At 45.4% G+C, this 18,321-nt stretch overlaps 1 protein-coding gene across 2 annotated transcripts in view; it reads left to right on the plus strand.

The window, feature by feature from the left end:
* Nucleotides 1-5,333: 5,333 nt before the first annotated feature.
* Nucleotides 5,334-18,321, plus strand: part of KIAA0513 — a 57,736-nt gene continuing 44,748 nt past the window's right edge. For both annotated transcript variants that reach the window (XM_081030832.1, XM_081030833.1), the window contains exon 1: nt 5,334-5,482. The gene's annotated coding sequence lies outside the window, so the exon portion shown is untranslated. The remainder of the gene's footprint in view (nt 5,483-18,321) is intronic.

An 18,321-nucleotide genomic window follows, 5' to 3' on the forward strand; every position in this document is an offset into this window, starting at 1 on the left:
TGTGTTCACCAAAAGACATGTCCTAGAATGTTCACACAGCATATCTGTAACGGCTCGAAACTGGAAGCAACCCTAAAAGTCCATGAACAACAGAGTGAATACATAAATTGGGGTCTATTCATGCCATCAAATACTATACAGAAGGGAAGTACAATGTACATACAACAATACAGATCAACTTCAAAATGATGTTGAGTAAAAGAAGCAAGACACGAAAGAGGACGTACTGTATGATTTCATCATAAGAAGTTCAAAGGCAAAATGGATCTTGGGTGTACAAACACAGGGCAGGGCAATGGTTACCACCGAGGGGGGAATCTAGGGAATCTAGTAATCGATCCGGGTGCCAGCTGTACACGTGCTCACTTGGTAAAACTTCCTCCAGCCAGGTACACTTAACATTTGTATGCTCTACTTCAAGTAAACCCTGGGGGCGAGGGGGGAGCGAGAGAGACAAAGGTTGTACAGAGGCAATTCGGGTTTGTTGCAGAAGAGTGTTTTGGGTTGTGCCTTATTGTTTCCTCTGTTTGTGGTGTTGCATGCAACAGCCAGACTAGGAAAGCGAGAGGCTTCCAACAGCCCATGGTGTTGGACAAGGCCCAGGAAGTCTAAAGAACCCAAAGTGGTATGGAGTGTTCCTGAATTCCTTTTCAGTGGGCAGCTGTGCCTCCAGCTATCGGAAGAGCCTGCTGGTGGGAGGGCGCATGGCTAGTGGGCATGTATGGAGCACTTACTGAGTGTAGGATCTGGGCTTGGTACTCTGGATTTCCCAAGCTCGTTCTCATGTCCTTTGGGACTTGACTTGGAAGGCATCTTTCTCCCTGGACCCACATCTAAATGTTTTCCCTCCCTCCCATTCCTGTAACATTTCACTTCCCCCTCCCAGCTTTGCTCCTTGTCACATCTCAGTGAACTTCCTGTATCTTTCACTTCGTTATCCCACTGTTTATCCCTCAGTGGAGTGCGAGCCCCATGAAAGGAGAGAGTTTTGTTGGTCTTGTGCACTATTATCTCCCCAGTACCTGTCAAAAAGTAGGCACTCAATGTGTGGTTGGCCCCTTCCGTAGATGAAGAAACAGGCCCCGTAAGGTCAGGAGTGGAGAGCCAGGCTTCAGACCCAGACGTCTCGCTCTTTGCTGCGATCATACCGCCTCCCAGACTCACTTCATTGTCACATCCTGGTGAAGTTGTGCGACCGCTTTGTATAGCTGAGGAAACCGAGGCTCAGAACTGAGTGAGTGCCCCAAGGAACCAGCGAAGCACAGCTAGCCTGCAGACCTCCTTCCCACGATGAAGATCCTTCTCTTTACAGTGTACCACACTCCCTCTCGAAGGAGCTGGAGGCCGTGCTCTACACCAGGGCAGCTCTATCCCAAGCTCCAAGGGCTGGCCTGTGACGTGATTCCCTGTTCCTGCTGCCAGGACTTGATCCACCAAGTCTCCTGGAAGCAAGCCCCTGCCCATTGGTGCTCTGGCTCCAATAACTTGGTTCTTTTCTTGTCCCTCCCTCCCCACCATCCTTGTCTTAGTCTCAAATGGATTCGTTCGATAAGCATTTAATGACTGACTCTGTGCTTGGTGCCAGCTCGGTGCTGCAGCAAAACCAAAAGTTCCTGTCTGTTATGTCGATTAGCTCAGAAGCTCATGAAATAAGTCAGTGCAGAATTACAAACTGGTGTGACGTGTTCCTATAAAGGAAAAGGACGTTGTGAGGTAAGAGGGTATACCCAGGAATCTGGTCTAGTCTGGGAGTCACGTGGAAAGCTCCCTTGAGGATGTGATATGTGAAGGACACTTGGGTATTTGCTAAGCAAAGGATACAGAGGCTGGAGGAAGAGGGTTCCAGGCCAAGGGGGAGGTGGGGAGGCCCTTCAGGAGAAAGTGGCCTGTACTGTTTGAATTTCGTAAGGGGTCTGTGTGTGGAGGGCAAGAGCGAAGTGGCTTGAGCCCAGGCTGGAGAGCTCGGAAGGGGCCGGGTCATGCCAGGCCCTAACAAACAGATGAGGGATTCCAGCAGATTCCAGCAGAGTCTGAGGGGAAGCGGGAAGCCACTGGAAGATTTGATCACATTTGTGGTTTTTAAAGGTCATTCCATCTATTTTGTGGAGAATGTATTGGAGAAGGGCAAGAATAGATACAGGGAAATGTCAAGTAGTAAATGCCATTGGAGCAATTGAATTAGAACACACCACGTTATGCAAAAAGCACAGCATTATTTTTAATGGATGTTCAACCACTGGGTGAAAGTTCATTGGATGATAAGATATTTAAATAGTCTCAATGTACCTTCCTCACAGATTGCTAATTACTTACAAAGGGGAAAAAGGTCCCTTTATAATAGAGAAATATGTCATCCTCTCAACCATTGGTCAAATATAGATCAGCAGTAATGAAACAAACTGTTTGTGCCTCCTGATACAATACACTGAGGATGCCCATCAATTTTACAATACTGCTGCCAAAAATGTGTTACCTGACCATAAGGGAGCAATCAGAAAAATCTAAACAGAGACATTCTACAAAACAATGGTCCTTAATACATATTAGTGTCATGAAGGACAAAGAAAAGCTGGGAACTATTCCAGAGGAAACGAACTATTTGAAGATGAAGGAAGCAGGGGCCTTGAGCCAAGGAATGCCGATGGCTTCTAGAAGCTGGAAAAGACAAGGAAATGATTCTCCCCCAGGGCCTCCAGAAGGAACGAGCCCTGCTGACACCTCAATTATAGGACATGACCTCCAGAACTGTAAGATAATAAATTGGTGTCGTTTGAAGCCACTAAGTGTGTGGCGATATGTTACAAAGGGGGCGGGGGAAATAGGCATGGTGGACAGCAGAACTGCTGCTAAATCACACCACCAGCTCTACCTTGTATAATTGTTTTTTTGGACTCATTCTCTATTCAAAGTATTTTTGAATATTAATTCAGTCATCCAGTAAATTTACTATTTCTCCCTCTTTGTCTTCCTGTTCTTCATACAATACCATGAGCTATCTTAGCAAATACTTTGTGTTGGATTGCTGTTGCTTTCCTTTGCCTGCCCAGAATCCGTCCCCTTCTCCACACAAGAGCACCTCGGTTTCCTTTGGGGACCCACCTTTCCCTGGCTGATCCTCACCTCTGTCCAGATGTGGTCAATCCAGTTATCCCAACAACCTGGCCTCAGAGATTAGTTCAAGGGGATAAGCACCTGAGCATTGACAGTCCACTTTGACCACGTCCTGCAATATTTCCATTGCTGGAAATACTGACGGAGAGAATTCTTTTCTCCACTGAGGCTGCTGAGTTGAGAGGATATAAGCCTGTTGCTGCTAGAGACCACTCTAGAAAGAACCTAATCTAAGAATGAAGCCAGCTCAGAGTGAAGCAGACAGATGGGAAAGAGACTATGTTCCGATGACATCATTTGAGCCCCTAGATCCTGCTGGGCCAATCCCAGAACTTTTCAGTTACGGGAGCCAATATATTCCCTTTCACAAAACCAGTATGAATTGAGATCTGTCACTTATAACTGAAAGAATCCTGGTCAATACATACCTTCCAGGTCCAGATACATGACTTCTACAGTATTTCCTTGGTTTAGAAGCCTATGCCTATTTCACAACAGAAATAAGGTTAATCTAGCATGACTTTGTCTTTTCATCGGTGCTTCCTCTTCTGAGGGGTACAAATATTTTTTTGCGAGTAACCTGAATATTTTTCAAGCCCAATGTCAAGTACTGGTCTGTGGTTTGCAGAACTTAACTTTCTTCCCCTTTTGCTAAATGGCTATGCCATCTCTCTCTCTTCAACCTTCTGGCAAGATGGGGAGAGAGAAGGTCTATATAAATCTTTTGAGAAATGATATTTCCCTCAAATGGAATCTGACCCTGAATGAGCTCACATTTTTCGATTTCCCTGAATAGCTGCTACTGCCAGGTCAGGTCAGGTCAGCAGAGTCAGGTCAGGGCTACATGAGATGGCGCTTTGTGTTAGGTTCACTCACTGAACTAGAAGAGGACTTTCTCCAGCTACAGAGGCAACCCTCTGTTTTCATAAAGTATGCAAGACGGCTCATATTCTGCTGGACAGAACCTTACAGGGACCAACAGCACGCCCACCTATCTGTAGTGTCTCATGGGGGAATGAAGGCTCCCTTACACCCCTTTCCTTCCTGAGTTCACATCAAGTTTGAAACATCCAGAGATCCAATTTCTCACACATGATGGCCATACCAAGCTTGTCAAGCAAATCTGGGATGGACCAGAAGCACCTATGGTGCTATGACCTGTGGCACTGCAGCTCCCAGCTTTTTTTTCTTCTTGTAGTTCCCTTAAACTTTCCCTAGAAAGTCCGAAGTTCAAATAGGTCTTCTTGCAGGACCCAACAGCTCCGTGCTTGGGGCACAGAAAAGATCCTTGATCATCAATCCATAATTCATCTTTTCTCCTAAGTGGCAGAACTCCAGTTCTTCCCGTTTCACCAGAAGGAGCACGATAGCTCAGCTCAGTGTAGTTGTGAAAATGTCTTTAGAATCTGAGGTATCAGAGCCCACACTCCGGAATCAGATTCTTTATTTTGCTAGGCGCTGGAACCAAGTTTGACTTAACTCCAAACTTATGGGGGTGGGGCGGGGTGAGGGGGGCTCAGTTTCTCAGTGTCACACTTCTATTTTCTTCTCTTTTCTTTTTAATTGCAGGTATGTGGAAGGAACAGGATGGCTTGAAAGCTGTTTATTGTATTTGCTGAAAAAGATGCAGCCTGGCCTAGAACTTTTGGAGCAGGTGAAGTGGAATCTTATCAGCCTTTAAGATGCCCCTTTTCAAAACATAATTCAGCCTCAAAATGCCTTTCTATACCACGCATCCTTGCCTGACTTATTTTAAAAGTATGTTCGTTAACTCCATGGCTTGAAAGTATATTCGTTACTGAGGGCAGGAAATGGCAAATGGCATCCCTGTTTTCAAGGTGGGGACACTCAGGGCTGGAAAGTAACCAAAAACAAGCTGTATTTCCTGGGTCCCTGCCGGAGCTGCCCATCACAACTGAAAACAACAAAGCCCCTCCTCATCTGCTGGCAGAACCGCCTGCCCCACCCAACTCTTCCCGGCCCGGGGAAACACCCGTTTCGAGCAGACCCAGGAAATCGGGGTTCGCAGGACCTTTCGTAACAGCGACCCCCGGGACGTCTCCGAACGTGCTCCCGGGGACAGGGGACCAGGCCTCTCGCCGAGGGGCCCAAAGCGCCTCCGACCGAGCCCGGCCCCTCGCGAGCTCTGGGAACCCGCAGCTGGACCGCCGCGTCACGTGACGCCGCTCCGGGGCTGCCTCCGCGCCTGCGCAGGCGGCACTGGGTGGGCGGGCGCCGTCCGCTGACTGACAGCTCGCGCCGACCGGCGTCTCGGAAGGACCCGGCCCTCCCGCCGGCTCTGTGGCTTCGCGGCGGATCCCACCAGTGCCCACCCGCTCCCGGCTCCGCCAGCCGCTCGGCATCCGTCGCGGTGAGAGGGGTCCCGCCGGCGCCCGAGGGGGGATGGCGGGCTCCGGGGTCTCCGGGCAGCGCGGGGACTCTCCGAGGGGCGACAGCTGGAGCGCCCGAGGCGACAGCACGGGCTTCCCCGGGGACCGGCGGGTGCGGGGAGGTAGGACTGGGGAGAGAGGGCCGTGGAGTGACGCGGAGTCGGGGGCCTCGGGGGTTTCTGCAGGGTCCGCGTCCGCTGGGGGTTGGGAAACGGGCACGGGAGCCCGCGGGGTAGGGCACGGGAGGTGTCTCCATCCCGGCGGCAGACGGTGTGGCCAAGGGGCTCCGAGAGGGAGCCGGTTCTTCGTTCTTGTGGGAAAGAAGAGCCTCCGGACTCCTGGAAGAGCCCGCCGTGGGGAGCACACCTGCCACGTCGTGCGTGTGCCTTCGCTCCTGGGTCTGCCGCGTCTCTGCTCCTGGGCGGCAGACGCGGGCAGTGCGCGGGCGGCGAGGAAAGGCTCGGGACGGGCCGCCCGCCGCGTGGGTTCCGCCCGCCGCGTGGGTTCCGCCCGCGCCTTCCCGGGCTCCCCCACTCCTCCCGAGGTGCCGGTAAGAAAAGAGGAGGTTCGCAGAGGGCACAGCGCGAGACACGCAGGGTTCGAAGCCGAGTGTAGGACTGGGGTTCCGGGCGGGCCACGCCGGTGGCCAGGGGCTTGCAGAACACAGGCGGTGGTCCTGGAGCTGGGAACGTTTCCTCCCCTGTACGAGGTCTGTGCTCCCCTCGGCGGCACGTTGATTGGATTGGGGAGAAGGAAACCTGGAAGAGGACTTTGCAGTGGGCACCAGCCAGCTCCTCCAACTCTCTGCTTAGCTGCTAGGCGAGATGCCAGTCCGCAGAATGAGCAGGAACTTGCCTCTGAGCAGGTACAGGTGAGGGCGCCCGGAGGTGGCCGTTGCCCTTGTGGTGACTCAGTGTTCCAGGCAAGCTGACAGCTGTCAGGGACCAGGCTGCTTTAGCCAGGCTGCCGTCCAGGCCATCGTCACCTAATGCCAATGTTTCACATGCATTTCATGAGCGGCATCGGCTCCCTAAACCGAAGCCAGGGCAATAAGATGCTTAACACTGGATTAAGCAAAAAAAAAAAAAAAAAAGAAAAAAAAAAGAGAGAGATTTGGATTGTATTGTGTGGGACTGCACCTGCCCGTCTTTCCATATTTCTGTTTGGAAGTGTGTATGTCCTCCCGTTGTTCAGAGTGTTTCCCTTCAGCTGTCACTCAATTTTATTTCCACTTTGTTCAGAAATTGGACTGCTTGCATATTTGAAGTGCAAAGCGACAGGCTGTTGAGATCGGCTCACAATGAAAAAGTTGACTCACGAGGTTTTCTTTTTCCGTTAAAGAAATGAAGATGGCTGAGCTCTAGCCTCTCATTTAATTCTGGAATGTGTTCCCATGTGATTTTTTGCAGTTTGCCTTTTGTATGGCACGTGTTAGTTCATATAAAGATAGTTTGTATTATTTGAGAACGTAGCAACTGAAGACAACGGAAAGCTACTCAGTGACTTGAGTAAATCACCAACCTTATAAACTTGCTACAGAATTCCAGAAAGTGGAGAACATCCATACATTTTAGTTGGGAATTCTCTTTTCATGGCTATCACTTTGGTTCTTCAGAGGTAAATTGCTTTATGGTCATGCCAAATGGCTCTGAAGGGACTTCTTTTAGGACAATCTTTAGGAAAGGCTTAGGGTGGGATGAATTATGCTACATGCCTCTCTCTCCCTCCCTCCCTCCTTCCCGCCTCCCTCCCTTCCTCCTTCTCTCCCTCCCTCATTCTTTCTCTCCCTTCCTCCTTCTCTTCCTTCCTCCCTCCAAAAAGAAAATAATCACGTTAAAAGAAACATCAAAAGCAGCCTTGGAAGATTTTTTTAGAAAGTCATGAAAAGTCAACTGGCAGCAGGAAAGAGCTGCAAAGGGATGAGTATAAAAATCCCACTGCCAATAATAACCCCTCACTTTTATATGACAGTACAAAGGACTTGCACACCCAAAATCTTAGTTGATCTTCACAATAAACGTGGAGGTGTTCTCATTCAAGTGTCACAGATGAGGAAACTAAGGCTAAGTGATTTGTCCAAGGTCACTTAGGTACTAGGGGTCCAAGCAAAGTGTTAAACCTAGCGATCCGACACCAGGTGTGGAAAGGGATGTGGGAAGGATCTGGGCAGATGATACGCACATCTGCGCAGCCCCAGTGCTTTCCCTGCACCCACTGACAGAACATCCTTCTCTCCCACCCCTTGCCCTGCTTACTAAGTCAGCTTAGCTTACTGGTGTAGAGGCACCTTCACCTCTTCTCCCTACTCCAAGCTTGAGGTAGTCTACGTCTACTCAGATTTGTTTGTAAGTCTTTGAGAAATCTAGTGGGAAGTATGATTTCAGGGAGTGTCTTTTGCTCAAGTTCTCAGTATTTCCACATAGATGTCTTCAGGTGTGTTGTAAGAAACCAAAGCAATGGTAGAGAAACTTGCCATAATAGTTTTCCTTGTCCTCCATCCGGAAGGGAAATGCAGTGGTTGTGAAACCTCAGGAGCTGACCCAGTCGTTTTGTTTATTTTATCCATTTTTTTAATAGGTGGCATTGTTTGGGTAATGGTGACACTTTAAAGAAAAACCATGGCACAGCCATTCTCATTAGGGATAATGATCTTTTTTCTCGATTTGAGGATCAAAAAGAAGGACTTCAGCAGAAGGTTACTGGAAATGGGTTTCTGCAGGTCAGTGGTACAAAACAGAATGAAAAGCCAAGACAATCTTGAAGCACGTCAATAGAAATATAGATATGGACTGAGTAACGTGCTAGTTCCCATCTGCTTCGTGCTTAGAATATTGTGCGCTTTTCTGGACATCGTATTTAATGAAGGACATAGAAAAAAAAGTCAAGCATATTTATTGGAAATGCTACAGTGGTGAGTGATTTAAAGCTGGTAAGCCAGGAGGATCTTGGGAGCCAGGATTACAGAAGGTTCGGGGCTGTCATTTATTGAACTTGTTCTGTAGAGGCTTAAGATCCCACGTACCAAAGGACAAAAGTTATAGTGAGAAACACTCCAGTTTTAAGAACTTTAAAACCATGCCAGAATGATCTTTAAAAAAACGGAGTCAAATCATGTCTCTCTCCAGTGGCTTCCCAGTACTCATGGGACTGAACTGAAACTTCTTACCTTGGTCTGCTGGTGTGTCTGTGAGTACTGACTAACCTTGCTTGTTTCTCCAGCTTCTTTAATTACCATTCTCTTACTCACAGAAGTCCCACCTTCTTTCTCTGCTTTGAGCACGTCTAGCTTGCTCTGCCTCAGGACCTTTGCACTGGCTGGTCCTCCTTCCAGACTTTCCTATGACTGGCTCCAATATCACATCCTTAGTGGAACTTTCCCTAACAATCCAAATAATTCCTTTCTAGTTCCCAACCCACTCCTTCTATCCTGTTACGTTGTTTTATTTTCTTTATAACAATATAAAAATGACCTTATTTGAGAATGCTTTTCTTGTCTGCTCCCCATGTGCCACTGTATCAACAGTACCTCAGACAACAGTACCTGGCATATAGTAGGTGCTCAATAAATATTTGTTGAACGAACGGTATTTATGACAGAACTTTTCGTACATGGGAGGGATTGCTTCCTTGGTAGATATTAAGTTAGGTTTTTTGTTTGTTTCTTTTTGTGGGTTTTTTTTTTTTTCCTAGAGTCAGTCATACATAAGCTGGCTAGCTGACCTTTAGGCAAGAGAATTCAAGCATTCAAGCATTAGATAGTAAAACTAGATAACTTCCTGTATTCGTTTCCTAAGGCTGCTCTAACAGAGTACCACAAACTGGGTGGCTTAAAACAACAGAAATTTATTCTTTCACCGTTGTGGGGACCAGAGATCCAAATTCAAGGTGTTGTCAGGGTTGGTTCCTTCGGGAGGGTTCAGAGGGAGAATCTGTTCATGCCTCTTTCTTAGCCTTCGGTGGTTCCCAGCAATCCTTGGTGTTCCTTGGCTTGCCGCTGTGTCACTCTCAGCTCTGCCTCTCTGGTCACATGACCTTCTTCTCCCATGTGACCTTGCGTTTGTAGGATCACATCACCTTCCCTCTGTATGTGTGTCTCTCTGCTTCTTCTTACAGGGATACCAGTCAAATGGGATTTAGGGTGTACCCTACTCCATTGTGACTTTGTCTTAATTTAACTAGTTACATCTGCAAAGACCCTATTTCCAAAGGTCGCATTCACAGATTCCGAAGGTTAGGACTTTGAAATATCTTTTCAGGGGCACAACTCAATGCACAACACCTTTCAACTTCAAGATCCCGTGACACTTTAAAAGGGAAAACTGGCAGGAGGTGCTGTGTTCTTTGTAGGGGTAATGACATGATTTGGATATTTATACACAAAGCGCCTATGATTCTTACAACTTGCAAAGTAAGTGGTGATCTGGATGCATCACAGGAGAGGAGGATGAGGGTCGGGACGATTGAGTGACTTGGCCATGTCCGAGCAGGACCCGCTCGCTGCATCCCGACGGTGGTGTCCCCTGGCTTCCCTACCCCACCCCCTGCTAGTGGATAGATCTTATCAGGAGCCCGGCGTAGGATGTGGGGCTTCTTTCATGGCTCTGCAGGGGCCCCGGAGGGATTATTGCCTTTGCTATTTCCTTGGTGTTTTGCTTACCCTGTCCTTGTGCTGGAGGAATAACGTACTGACGTCCAATAGTGAAATCAATGATACAGCTGAACTTGACGCTCCAGCATTAGACCTCACACAGCGGCTTTGATGCGAGGTGATGTCGTCAGAAGTTGCATTTTCCCTTGTGGAGCTTTTCCAGTGATCCTGGAGGGCTTTTTCATGAGGTTTTAAGAGTTCTGGGTTTCAGTGTCTCAGATTTGTTGTGGACCCTGAAAAAGTATTGCTGATGTTCTAAGAATGAGCCATCCAGGAGTCCATCGGGTGTAACTTTTCGCATTTGGAGATCAGGGATTGAGGGTTAGGGGAGTGATGAGAGCAAGCCAGCAAAATATCTGAAATGACTTCCACTTTCACCTTCAGAGAACTTATATTTCTTGCTCTTTCTCACTTGGATACCCAATATGCCCCTTCCCTAATTTAATTAATTAAAAAAAAACTTTTAATTTATTTTTAAGTGTGTTTTTCCAGGACCCATCAACTCCAAGTCAAGTAGTTGTTTCAATCTAGCTGTGGAGGGCACAGCTCACAGTGGCCCATGGGGGGATCGAACCGGCAACCTTGCTGTTAAGGGCACCACGCTCTAACCCACTGAGCTAACCGGCCACCCTCATTTAATTAATTTTTGACTAGGTAATACATCCATGTGGATGGTACAAAATTCAAATGATACAAAAAGCTGTCCAGTGAAAAGTCATTTCAGGCTCTGCCTTCCATACTCCTCCAGCTTCCCAGCCCTCTCCCCAGTGGCACTGTCACCACCATTCTCTTGTGTCTCCTTTAGATGTCCTTTAATGTCCCTGAGTGTCATCCTCGCCGCATCCCGTGGGCTGTGCTTCCATCCCCACTTTCCATTCTTCCTCCTGCCTTTTCAAATCCCTTTCCATGGGGACCTGAGAGGCTGTCCTGTTCCCATGTGCTAAGAGCGGATGACAACACCTCTGCCAAGAGTTTTATATTTGGAAGGAAGAAATGAGTCTGTAATTGAGGCCAGAGTGTAGGGAAAGCGCTTATACTTACGGGATGGTATTCAGAGCCAAGTTGCTTAAACTTCAGAGTTGGTCTGGACAAGAAGGCAAGCATAGAGCTCTCCCAGAAGAAAGGCAGGAAGGCAGTTTATGGTATGTTCCTGAGGGGGAAGTTTGTTGTTCCATCTCATATTTACCGGGTTTACTCTGTCACGCCCAGCAATGTGCTATGTGCTTAATGGGTTGTCACTTTAATCTTCCCAAACACCCCGTGGGGTCGTCACTATTACCATCCCCATTTCACAGATGAGAAAACTGAGACATGGAGAGGCAGAGTTAATTTGCTTCCCGTCACACAGCTTGTGAGGGCAGAGCTGGCATGCAGACCCAGGCAGCTTGTCTTCCTGCTCCAGGATCCAGGCTGGGCACAATGTATTTACTTGTCTCCCCGGTCTCCTCTGATGAGGGGCGGTTTTTTACGTACAGTTTGGTGGCCCCTGTGTAAAACAGCACCTTCATAGCTCTCAAAGGATCCAAACGTGGCCATGTGGGGGGTCCATGTCGTACGATGGAGGAAGAACGGCACGTAAGAAAACCTGCTTTCTTCCTCGGGGGGCTTCTGGGCTCATTCCAGGAACATTCTCCTGCCTCTGAAAGTCCGAAACGAATGACTAAGACTCCTTCCACCATAGGAATAATCTCCAACAAATGCTGAGACAAATGGTAAATTTGGAAGGAAAAAAAAAAAGAGAAAAGGGGGCTATCTTTTTCTCTTACGTGCTGAACGGGCTTAGGAACACATGTGCGTAGGTGCAGGCCACAGCCTTCAGTGACATCTTTTTGTAAAGCAGGTGTGCTCTGAGGCATTTTCCTGGCCTTTGCATCATCGCCAAGCATGACTCAGAGCAGATGACTCACTAGTGGCAAAATGACCCCTGAGCTGGGGAAGAAACGAGAATCTAGAAACAACAGAGCAAATGGGATGTGGAAACAGCCAGAGCAAATGGGCTTAGAGGGCTGCTGTTCAGCTGACGTACCGTGAGTAAGGGGGTTTCGGGGGTGAACCCAGGAAGCTAAAACACAAAAATAGGGCCCAGTTAAAAGGGGTGGGAGCCTCATGAGAGAAGTAAACCAAATGTTCCATTCATTATAAATAGGAAGAATGAAGTAAAAGAATTAACTGAAATCCAAACGACAAACCTAAGACCCCTCCCCCCAATTTTTAAAAACTTAACTAGTGTGGTGATGGTGGAACAAAGGCAATGGGAAAGCAGTGGGGAAAGGGCAGCTAGCCCAATACCCTCTCTTCTCTGAGGAGGCACGGTTATGCAGAGCTCCATGAAGCAGTGGGATCACTCTCAGAATCCCAGGCTCCATTGGGATAACAAACACTTCCTTTACCTGCTCCTGTGAGGAAAGAGGTATTCTATGGAATCAAATTTAAATCGAACAAGACTTGGTATCCTGTGGGAGAGAGCTAGCAGTGTTCTCTGACTTTGTCGCCTATCCTTGTCTGAGGTCACCTGGAGTGGCCAAAAGCTGCGGGGGGTCCGGTGAGGTTGATGCCTCCTGCCTGGTAGCCCCGCTTCTGTTCTGGCTTACATGCCAGTCCGCTCTCCACCTGGGCGCCCAGCATGCAGCATCTTTGCAAAATCTAAATGAGAGAGTGGCGTTCCCCTGATGGAACCCTCCAGTGCTCTCCCGTTGCTCCTGGCATGGAATCCCAACTCCGAAACTTAGCCTCCAGCCTCTTGCCTAGTGCCAGGTCTGCCAGCCTCAGCTCCTTCCCTGCTGCTCTTTACCTTCACTGGGCCACACTGCCTGACTGTGGCTCCAAGAAGCCGGGTTCATTCCCACCGCAGAGCTCCACGAATTTGCCTTTTCCTCGAGCTGGGACACTGGTCTTCCAGATCACGGAGGGACTTTCCCTGGTGTCTCAAGCTGAAGGAGCTCCTGCCTCCGTCAGGTTTCTCTGAGCCAGCACTGCCCCGTAGACATACAGGGTGAGCCCCGTATGTCATCTTAAGTTCCTAGCAGCCACACTAGACAACTAAACAGGCAGAATCATTTTGATAGTAGATTTTATTTAACCCAGTATATCCAAAATATGATCATTTCTTCATCTAATCAATATAAAAATTATTAATGAAACCTAAGGCCTCAGGTGGTAAAGTTCCAGAACTTGACACTGAGCAAAGACGTGACAAACCATCCAGTGACTAGAGTGGCCCTGCATTTGCCCTCATTCTCTGTTTTAACCAGTTGGTGACATTGTGGGTAGAAATGGTGGGTTCGAGACGCAGCTCCGTATGAATCACCCTGTGACTTTCCTCACATGATGTCACCCTGTCACTTCATTTCTCCGGGTCTCAATTTCCCATCTTAGAACACTTCCATGCATCTGTGCCTTTCCCCTCCATCTCCATCCCCCTGTCCTATTGTTACCTGTCTGCCCACCTCCCTCCCACCATCTTCCAGAAATCTGAAGTCTCTTCTGACCCTATCATCTTGTGATTTTTTTTGAGTAAAATAAAGTCTAGAATTGTTTTGTTCCTTTGCAAGTGTCTCCTTTATTCTTTCATGATTATTTTTAAGTCATTCAGTTTTTCCTTTAGGCACCGAGTAACCTCTATGAAAACCCGTATCGGTGGGTGTAAAGTGCTAAGCCCTCCTTCTTGTTTGCCAATCTCTACTAAAATGGGAAATTAGAAAACTTTAAATGCTTTGGAGTAAATATCAAATTGCTGAGTCAGATGTTACCTGCATCACTTGCAAACGGGAAGACCTATAGATTCAGTTCTCTAGAGACTGGCAAAGTAGTGTCAATCCACAGTCTTCTTCCGCTATGTGGAGTGTCCTTAGCCATACCCCAAATTACCTGTTTGCATTATAGCGAAACTGTGTAGTTATGCTCTGCAAGGGTTTATCTATTTGACCTTGCTAGTTAACCTTGCTAAGCCTTAAAGTTTCTTCAGCCATAAAAGGAGGCTAATAAGAGACCCAGCTCATATGTTACTGGAAAATTAAATCAGGTTATCAGTATAGAACATTAGCTCTGCCTAGTGTGTAGTGAACGTACAATGAATGTTAGGTGTAATTATCATTTAATTATTAAAAAGTATTAACTGATAGTAATAGTTAGCATTGTGTGAAAGAACAGCCCAAACCGTCATGGCTTTCTCACACCATTGTCATGAACCGAAGCAGCAGTAGAAAGCTGTGGCTTTGACCTTCCACAGAGCATGTAACACCAGGGACCACGGCAGCACTCAGGTGTGACAGAACATCTCATGCGAGTACGTGAGAGGCAGGAACAGTGACTCTTTTGAGATGTCTGAAAATGCCACCCTTTTATTCAAATATGAATTTGTAAGGTGGGAACATTTTAGCAAAATGTGATTGTATATAATTTCTATAATGGGTGGTATAAAAATCTTTCAAATGTTGGGTTAAAAGACCTCTTGTTTCACATTTCAGACCGCTTTGCAGAATGGATGACGCCCGGTATTAGATCCATCAGTAAGTCTGTGTGTCTCTCTGTCTCTGTCTTTCTCTGTGTCTCTTTATCTGTCTCTGTCTCTCTTTGTCTTTTTGTCTCCCTCTCTGTCTCTTTCCATGTGCTTTCCCTAATGGCTAATGAGGTTGAACATTTTTTCATGGACTGACTTACCTACCTGCCATCCATATCATCTTTGGTTAAGTGTCTGTTTTTCCCCCCATTAAGTTGGCTTCTTTGTTTTCTGATTGTTATGTTTTAAGAGTTCTTTCTGTATTCTGGATACACGTCCATTGATGGATATGTGATTTGCAGATGTTTCTCGTCTGTAACTTGTCTTTTTATTCTCTTCACCGTTTTTCATAGAGCAAAAGTTTTTAATTTTATCAAGTCTATCAAATTTTTCTTTCATGAATAGTGCTTTTGATGTCATGTCTAAGAACTCTTTGCCTGTTGTTTTTCTTTTTTCCTAAAAGTTATACAGTTTTATATTTTACATTTGGTCTGATCCATTTAATTTTTGTATAAGATGTGAAGGTTAGGTCAACGTTCTTTGTATTTATTTATTTATTTATTTGCCTACAGATGTCCAATTGTTTCAACACCATTGATTGTTGAAATGACTATCATTGCTCCACCAAATTGCTTTTGGATATTTGTCCAAAACCGTTGGCTGTACATGTGTGGGGCTATTTCCGGACTTGGTCTTGTTTCATTGATCTGTATGTCTGTCACACACCGTCACACTGTCTTGATTACCATAGCTGATATAGTAAGCCTTAAAATCAGAAAGCAGGCCTCTTCCAACTCTGTTCTTCTCTTTCAAGTTTGTTTTAGCTGTTCTAGTTTCTTTGTCTTTGCATATACATTTTAGAATACACTTGTTTATGTCTGTTAAAAAGTTCTTCTAGCATAGCAATTGCATGAAATCTGTAGATCGATTTGGGGAGAATTGACATCTTTACTGTATTGACTCTTCCCATCCTCAACAAACATGGTGGGAAGTGTCTCCTTTATTAAGTCTTCTTTGGTTTCTTTCGTCAGTGTGCTGGAGTCTTCAGCATATAAATACTATACATGTTTTGTTAGATTTTTTACCTAAGTATTTACTTGTTGGAGTTATTGTAAATGGCATTTAGTATTTAACATCAGTTTCCAAATGTTCGTTGCTAGTAACTGGAAATATGATTGAATTCTGTGCTAACCTTGTATCTTGCTCCCTTGCTAAAGTCACCTATTAGTTCTAGGGATTTTTAAAAAGAAGATTCCTTGGGATTTTTACTTAAATAATATGTTATCTGTGAATTGAGACAGGTTTAGTTTTTCCTCTTCAATATGTTTTCCAATGCCTTTTAATATCTTTCTCTTGCCTTATTGCACTAAGTAGGACTTCTGGTATTGTGTAAATAGGAGTGGTGAGAGAGGATATCCTCACCTTCTCCCCAGTCTAACAGAGAGAGCATTCATTTTTTCCCCTCATTAAGTATGGTGTGACATGCAGAGTTTTTGTAGGTGCTCTTTATCTGGTAGAGGAAGTTCCCTTCTATTCCTCGTGTGCTGTGAACTTTTATCATTTATGGGGATTGAATTTTGTCAAACGCTTTTTTGTTGGTTTTGTTGCATGAATTGATATGATCGTATGTTTTTTTTTTCTTTAGACTGTCCATACAGTAGGTGACATTGTTTGATTTTTGCATTATATTCCAAGGATAAACTCTACTTGGTCATGGTATACTCTTCTTCTTCTATGTTGCTGTATTTTATTTTCTAATATTTAATATTTTGCATCTGTGTTCTTGAAGGATATTGCCTTGTCATTGTCTTGTATTGTCTTTGATTTGGTAGAGAGCAATACTGGTCTCATAAAATGAATTGGAAAGTGTTACATCCTGTTGAATTTTCAAGAAGAGATTTGTAGAACTGGTGTTATTTCTTCTGTAAATGTTTGGTAGAATTTGCCAGTGAATCCATCCGGGCCTGGAGAGTTCCTGTTGAGAAGATTTTAACTTATGAAGTTAATTTCTTTAATAGTTACAGAACTATTTAGGTTATCCATTTCATCCTGGGTGAGTTTAGGCAGTTTGTGATTTCAAGGAACTGGTCCATTTTATCTAACTTGTCAACTTTGTGTGTGTAGAGTTGTCTGTAGTTTGTCCTTATCATCCCCTTCTTTATTCTTAATATGGATGATTCGTGTCTTCTTTCTTTTTTTGTTGATCTATCTTGTTTATCAAGTTTTACAGTCTTCTCGAAGAAAAAGGTTTGGGTTTTATTGGTTTTCTCCATTGTATCTCCTTTTCAATCTCAGTGATTTCTTCTCTTCTCTTTATTATTTCCTTTCTTCTGCTTGTTTTGGGTGATTTTGCTTTGTTTCCTAGTTTTTAAGGTAGAGCTTAAATTATTGATTTAAGGCCTTTCTTTTCTAGTATAAGCATTCCATGCTATGTATTAGGTTGGTGCAAAAGTAAATGCGGTTTTTGCAATTATTTTTAACCTTTTAAACTGCAGTTACTTTTGTATCAACCTAATACATCTCTCTAGGCATTGGTTTGGCTGAATCTCATAGGTTTTACTATGTTGTATTTTCAATTTCATTCAGTTCAACGTTTTCTAATTCTCCTTGAGACTTCCTTTTTGACCAATGGATTATGTGTAGAAGAATATATATATTGCACTATATTGTACTGCCTTATGCCTTCTTTCTCCTCTCCTTCTGGGACTCTAACGACACACACATTGTCTTTTAGTATTGTCCCACAAGTCCCCAAGGCTCTGTTCATTGGGTTTTTTTTAAACCTTTTTTTCTCTGTTATTCATATTAAATCATTGTTATTTATCAGTTATTGTCTTCCTATTCACTGATTTTTTTTCCTTTGTCATATTCATACTGCTGTTGAGCCGATCTGATAGTGGTTCGTTTTCAGTTCTCAATTTTCCTTTTGCTTCTTCTTTATATCTTCTGTTTCTTTGCTGAGACTTTTAATCTTCCCCTTCATTTCAAGAATGTTTCCTCGTACCTCGTGGAGTATTTTTTATAAGTGCTTTGAAGTCTTAGCTAATTCTAGTAGCTGTCATCTTGGCACTGGCATCTCTTGGTTATCTCGTCCCAGGCAAGTTGAGGGTTTTCCTGATGTTTTTGTATGATGGGGGTAATTTTGAATTGATTCTAAATATTTTGAATGTTAGGTTATGAGAACCAATTTGAGTTTGGATTCTGTGGATTTCAGTATCTGTGGTATTTTCAAAGTCTTCATGTACTCTTCAGATCTGCCCCTTGAGTGCCACTCTAGGCCCATGTGGCTCCTCGGCAGTGGTCTCTCCTGAACTTGAGAGTCCATGGGAGGCTGGTTAGCATTATGTCTACACAGGCTTAGCTCAGGGGTGAGCCCAGGAGCTCATAAACAGATTATGGGGTTGTTTTCCTGAGTTCTTCCCTCTTGGCAATCTCTCTAGTACTTACCAGTTTCTGGGGTCTCCTGCCTTTGGTCCTTCAGCCAGAAAGCAGGGGCTTTATTCCTCTTGGCCTGCTACCCTCTTCCTTAGCTCACATCCATGACCAAGCGAGAGGCAGACTGAGAGAAAATCCAATGGGTTTTTCACCCTCCTGAGACCACAGCATCTCCAATCGCAAAGGAAGTTTCCGTCCCTCACAGTTTCGGGCACCTGTGGAGCCTCTACTGCTACAGA

Source organism: Rhinolophus hipposideros (assembly GCF_964194185.1).
Source record: "Rhinolophus hipposideros genome assembly, chromosome: 21".
Taxonomy (NCBI): Eukaryota; Metazoa; Chordata; class Mammalia; order Chiroptera; family Rhinolophidae; genus Rhinolophus; species Rhinolophus hipposideros.